This window comes from Babylonia areolata, chromosome 3 (genome assembly GCF_041734735.1).
Source record: "Babylonia areolata isolate BAREFJ2019XMU chromosome 3, ASM4173473v1, whole genome shotgun sequence".
NCBI classification, from domain to species: Eukaryota; Metazoa; Mollusca; class Gastropoda; order Neogastropoda; family Buccinidae; genus Babylonia; species Babylonia areolata.
In genome coordinates, this window is record NC_134878.1 from 51729914 (window position 1) to 51735453 (window position 5540).

Here is a 5540-nt window from a genome sequence, read left to right on the forward strand (position 1 = left end):
GAACATTATTACTACGAATATACCTTTACGCACTAGTGATAAGATCAGCACTCAATGTTTTAAATGTATTCACAAATTTGTCCCTTCTTATCTCTGTGGTTGCCTTCACCTCTACACACCATCTCGCTTTCTACGATCAACTTCGGATCCACTCTGTTTGCGCATACCCAGATTCAAACACTCCACTGTCAGCCGCCGTTCTTTCACTGTCTCTGGACCTTTCATTTGGAATGAACTTCCTCTTCCGCTTCGTCAGGTCTCCGCACTGGCCTTAAAACACACCTCTTCCCAAGATAACATATTCGCCCCCCCTCCCATGCTTTTTCCTCGCCTTTAGAGTTAAGCATGCGTGTGAACGACTGGTGTGAAAGCCCTTTGACTTGTCTCTGCACAAGATTCAGCTCCTTACAAATACTTGTTATTACCATTATTACAAGAAAAGTGAAAGTGAAACTGAATCAACATTTAGTCTTTGGAACTATGCAGCTGTCCGGGTGAAGGTGAGGGTCCTGGGTTCGAATCTCGGTGCACCTGGTCGGTAAAGGGTGGAGATTTTTCCGATCTCCCAGGTCAACATATGTGCAGACCTGCTAGTGCCTGAACCCCCTTCGTGTGTATGCGCACGCAGAAGATCAAATACGCACGTTAAAGATCCTGTAATCCATGTCAGCGTTCGATGGCTTATGGAAACAAGAATATACCCAGCATGCATACCCTCGAAAACGGAGTATGGCTGCCTACATGGCGGGGTAAATAAAAAAAAACAAAACGGTCATACACGTAAAATTTTACATGTCTGTCTGAGTATGTATGTGTGTGCGTCTGAAATCTGATTGAATGACACAGGAAACGAATGATGAGCGCCCGGCCAGTGGCAGCCGTCAGTCGGCTCTACCCAGGTAGGCAGCCTGTGGTGCAAATGTCCCCGTGTATGTAAAGCGCTTAGAGCTTGGTCTCTGACCGAAGATAGGCGCTATAGAAGTATCCACAGCAATCAAAAGACAAGGAACTCCAAGAACAGACTTTTCTACAGAGGAAACAAACGTCCAGAAAGCATCAATCAATTTGTAAACGGGCAAACTCGTATGCACAACTCATACTTGAAATGTTGTGTGGTGTGGTGATGTGGTGCGTGGTGTGGTGATGTGGTGTGGTGTGTGATGTGTTGTGTGGTGTGATGTGGTGTGTTGTGTGGTGTGATGTGGTGTGTTGTGTGGTGGTGTGGTGTGTGGTGGTGTGGTGTGGTGTGGTGTGGTTATGTGGTGTGTTGTGTGGTGGTGTGGTGTTTGGTGGTGTGGTATGGTGTGGTGTGGTGTTGTGTGTTGTGGTGTGGTGTGTGATGTGGTGTGGTGTGTTGTGTGGTGGTGTGGTGTGGTGTGTTGTGTGGTGTGGTGTGGTGATGTGGTGTGTTGTGTGGTGGTGTGATGTGGTGTTGTGGTGTGGTGTGTGTGTGGTGTGGTGTGTGGTGTGGTGTGGTGTGGTGTGATGTGGTGTGTTGTGTGGTGTGTTGTGTGGTGTGGTGGTTGGTGTGTGGTGGTGTGGTGTGTTGTATTGTGTGGTGATGTGGTGTGTTGTGTGGTGTGTTGTGGTGGTGTGTTGTGTGGTGTGGTGGTTGTTGTGTGGTGGTGTGGTGTGTTTGTATTTCTCTTTTTTGTCACAACAGATTTCTCTGTGTGAAATTCGGGCTGCTCTCCCCAGGGAGAACGCGTCGCTACACTGAGAGCACCACCCATTTTTTTAATTTTTATTTATTTTGTCCTGCTTGAAGTTTTATTTGTTTTTCCTATCGAAGCAGATTTTTCTACAGAATTTTGCCATGGACAACCCTTTTGTTGCCGTGGGTTCATTTACGTGCGCTAAGTGCGTGCTGCACACGGGACCTCGGTTTATCTTCTCGTCAGAATGACTAGCGTCCAGACCACCACTCAAGGTCTAGTGGAGGGGGAGAAAATATTGGTGAGTGTACCATGATTCGAACCAGAGCGCTCAGATTCTCTCGTTTCCTAGGCGGACGCGTTACCTTTAGCCCATCACAAGGTCTTTGTGTGGCGTGGTGCTGGTGTGTGGTGTGGTGTGGTGTGTTGTGTGGTGTGGTGTGGTGTTGGAGTGTGTTGTGTGGTGTGGTGATGTGGTGTGGTGTTGGAGTGTGGTGGTGTGGTGTGGTGTGTTGTTGGTTGTGTTGTGGTATGGTGTGTGGTGTGGTGTGTTGTGTGGTGGTGTGGTGTGGTGTGGTGATGTGGTGTGTTGTGTGGTGTGGTGTTGGAGTGTGGTGGTGTGGTGTGGTGTGTGGTATGGTGTTGGTGTGTGGTGTGGTGTGGTGTGTTGTGTTGTGTGGTGTGGTGTTGGAGTGTGTTGTGTGGTGTGGTGTGGTGTTGGTGTGTGTTGTGGTGTGGTGTGTGGTGTGGTGATGTGGTGTGTTGTGTGGTGTGGTGTTGGAGTGTGGTGGTGTTGTGTGGTGGTGTGGTGTGGTGTGGGTGTGGGGTGGTGTGGTGTGGTGTGTGGTGTGGTGGTGTGGTGTGTGGTGTGGGAGTGTGGTGTGTGGTGTGGTGTGGTGCGGTGTGTGTTGTGGTGATGTGGTGTGTTGGTGTGGTGAGGTGTGGTGTGTGGTGTGGTGGTTGGTGTGTGGTTGGTGTGATCTGTGTGTGTGGTGGTGTGGTGTGTTGTGTGTTGTGGTGTGGTGTTTGAGTGTGGTGGTGTTGTGTGTTGTGTGGTGTGGTGTGGTTTTGGAGTGCTGTAGTGTGGTGTGTTGTGTGGTGTGGTGTGGTTTGTGGTGTGGTGGTTGGTGTGTGGTGGTGTGGTGTGTATGTGTGGTGGTGAGGTGTGTGGTGTGGTGTGGTATTGGAGTGTGGTGATGTGTTGTGTGGTGTGGTGTGTGGTGTGGTGTGGTGTGGTGTGTGGTGTGGTGTGGTGTGGTGTTGGAGCGTGGTGATTTGGTGTGGTGTGTTGTGTTGTGTGGTGTGGTGTTGGAGTGTGGTGGTGTGGTGTGTGGTGTGGTGTTGGAGTGTGGTGGTGTGGTGTGGGTAATAATAATAATAACAATGGTATTTATATAGCGCTGAATCTTGTGCATAGGCAAATCAAAGCGCTTTCGCACCAGTCATTCTCACGCACGCATAACTCTAAAACTGAAGAAACTGAAGACAAGGAAGAGGCAGGGAAGCGAGGCAATTTTGGGAAGAGGTGGGTTTTAAGGCCAGACTTGAAAGAGCTGAGTGTGGAGACTTGACGAAGCGAAAGAGGAAGTTCATTCCAGTTGCAAGGTCCAGAGACAGAGAAAGAACGGCGGCCAGCAGTCGAGAGTTTGAATCTGGGTATGCGTAAATAGAGTGTGGTAGTGTGGTTAGTAGTGTGGTAGTGGTTGGTGATGGTGGATGGTGGTGGTGGTGTACGTGTATGTACACCACAAAGCGTAGGCAAAACGAAACTACTTGGACGTGACGTGCGTAGGCTAAAAGCAAGTAGGCGAAACGCGCGTAGGTGACACGTGATGCACGGGTTTCTTGCAGTCTATTCGTTCGTGACTCATCCCATGATGCAATAATGATTATGCCGAATCCCTCAACACATCCGCTCAGGATACTGTTCTGTTGATTGTGATTGTGGTGTCTTGTGTTGTGGTTGTGTGTAGTGGTGGTGTGGTGGTGGTTGGTGATGGTGTTTGGTGGTGTGGTCGTCGGTGTGGTGGTGGTGGTGGTGGTGGTACATGGTGGTAATAGTGACGTCAAGGCATTAGCGGGCGTTAATAGCCGAGTGGTTAAAGCGGTGGTATTTCCATCTGAGGGTCGAGTCCTGGATTAAATCTCGGTGACGGCGCCCGGTGGGTAAATGGAGGTGATGTTTTTTTCCGATCTCTCCAGGTCAACATATATGCAGACCTGCTTGTGCCTGAACCCCCTTCGTGTGTATACGCACGCAGAAGATCAAATACGCACGTTAAAGATCCTGTAATCCATGTCAGCGTTCGATGGCTTATGGAAACAAGAACATACCCAGCATGCACACCCCCGAAAACGGAGTATGGCTGCCTGCATGGCGGGGGTAAACAAACAAAACGGTCATGCACGTAAAATGTTACATGTCTGTCTGAATGTGTATGTGTGCGTGCCTGAAATCTGATTGAATGACACAGGATATGAATGATAGGCACCCAATGGCAGCCGTCAGTCGGCTGTACCCAGGTAGGCAGCTTGCTGTGCAAATGACCCCGTGTTTTGTAAAGCGCGTAGAGCTTGGTTTCTGACCGAGGAAAGGCGCTGTATAAAGTATCCATGTTATTTCGTCACGCAATGCGCCTTGTTCGGTGAGGGGGTTAGGAATTGGGCGTGACAGAAAATGTTCTTTCTTCTTCGTTTCCATCCGTAAATTCTTTACTTCACCTCTTCTTTCGTTCTCTCTCTGTCCGTAAATGTTCTTTCATCCGTAAATGTTCTTTCTTCTTCGTTTCCATCCGTAAAATCTTTACTTCACCTCTTCTCTCTCTGTATATATATATATATATATTCTTTCTCTCCTTTCATTCTCTTTCTTCTTTTTTTCCCCTTCTTCTCTTATTCTTTCATTTCTTTCTTCTTTCGTCAGTCATCCTTCAAGCCTGTTCTTTCTTCCTTCTTTTCTTTTTCTTGTTCTTTCTTCTGTCCGTCTCTTCTTTCATTCTCGATTCACTTTTCCACCTGTAGTATATAATCATTGTGATCGATTTGCGTGTTTATCTTTTCTTTCTCCCAGTAGGTTCGTCGTGTTGAAAATACTACACGAAAAACGATAACGCGAGGTTTTGGTCCAAGTGTTGAGAACTCGTACATATCCATTCTCTCTCTTGCTCTCTCTGTCTGTCTGACTCTGTTTCTATTTCTCTCACTCTGTCTGTCTCTGTCTCTCTGTGTCTGTCTCTACCTCTCTCTCTCTCAGTCTGTCTCTCTCTCTCTCTCTCTCACTTTGTCTCTGTTTCTGTCTCTCTTTCTCTGTCTGTCTCTCTCTCTAACTCCATCTGTTTCTGTTTGTCTTTACGTGTGTGTGTGTGTGTGTGTGTGTGTGTGTGTGTGTGTGTGTGTGTGTGTGTCTAGTATACACAACGCACGCAAAACCTCTCGCCGTCTTGCAGCAGTGTAGGCACACCATCAAGAATTCGCTGGAACGTAGTGTAACTTTATACATTTCATTTATTGGAAACTCGTACATCAGACTAGATTTCATCGGCAACAAGTAACGCCGCATTCTGTAATAGCGATCTGTCAAAACGGGAGGGGGGGAGTGGGGGTGGGGGGTGGGTGTGGGGGTGGGGAATAGAACAATCAGTACGTGAATGCGGAAGAAGTGTCAATATATACGTGTGTGTGTGTGTGTGTGTGTGTGTGTGTGTGTGTGTGTGTGTGTGTGTGTGTGTGTGTGTGTGTGTGTGTGTGTGCGTGTGTGCGTGTGTGTGTGTGTGTGATATAACATGGTTGTTTGATTGAAACTTTAAATGATTCGATTTGTTTGTTTTCTTTATTAAAGGAGATATATATATATATATATATAATGTAAATATAATAAGAAAGTGC

At 47.5% G+C, this 5540-nt stretch overlaps 1 protein-coding gene across 2 annotated transcripts in view; it reads right to left on the bottom strand.

Moving 5' to 3' along the window:
- Nucleotides 1-5258: 5258 nt before the first annotated feature.
- Nucleotides 5259-5540, bottom strand: part of LOC143280092 (uncharacterized) — a 71298-nt gene continuing 71016 nt past the window's right edge. For both annotated transcript variants that reach the window (XM_076584622.1, XM_076584621.1), the window contains exon 21: nucleotides 5259-5540. This exon is cut by the window's right edge and continues 1418 nt beyond it. The gene's annotated coding sequence lies outside the window, so the exon portion shown is untranslated.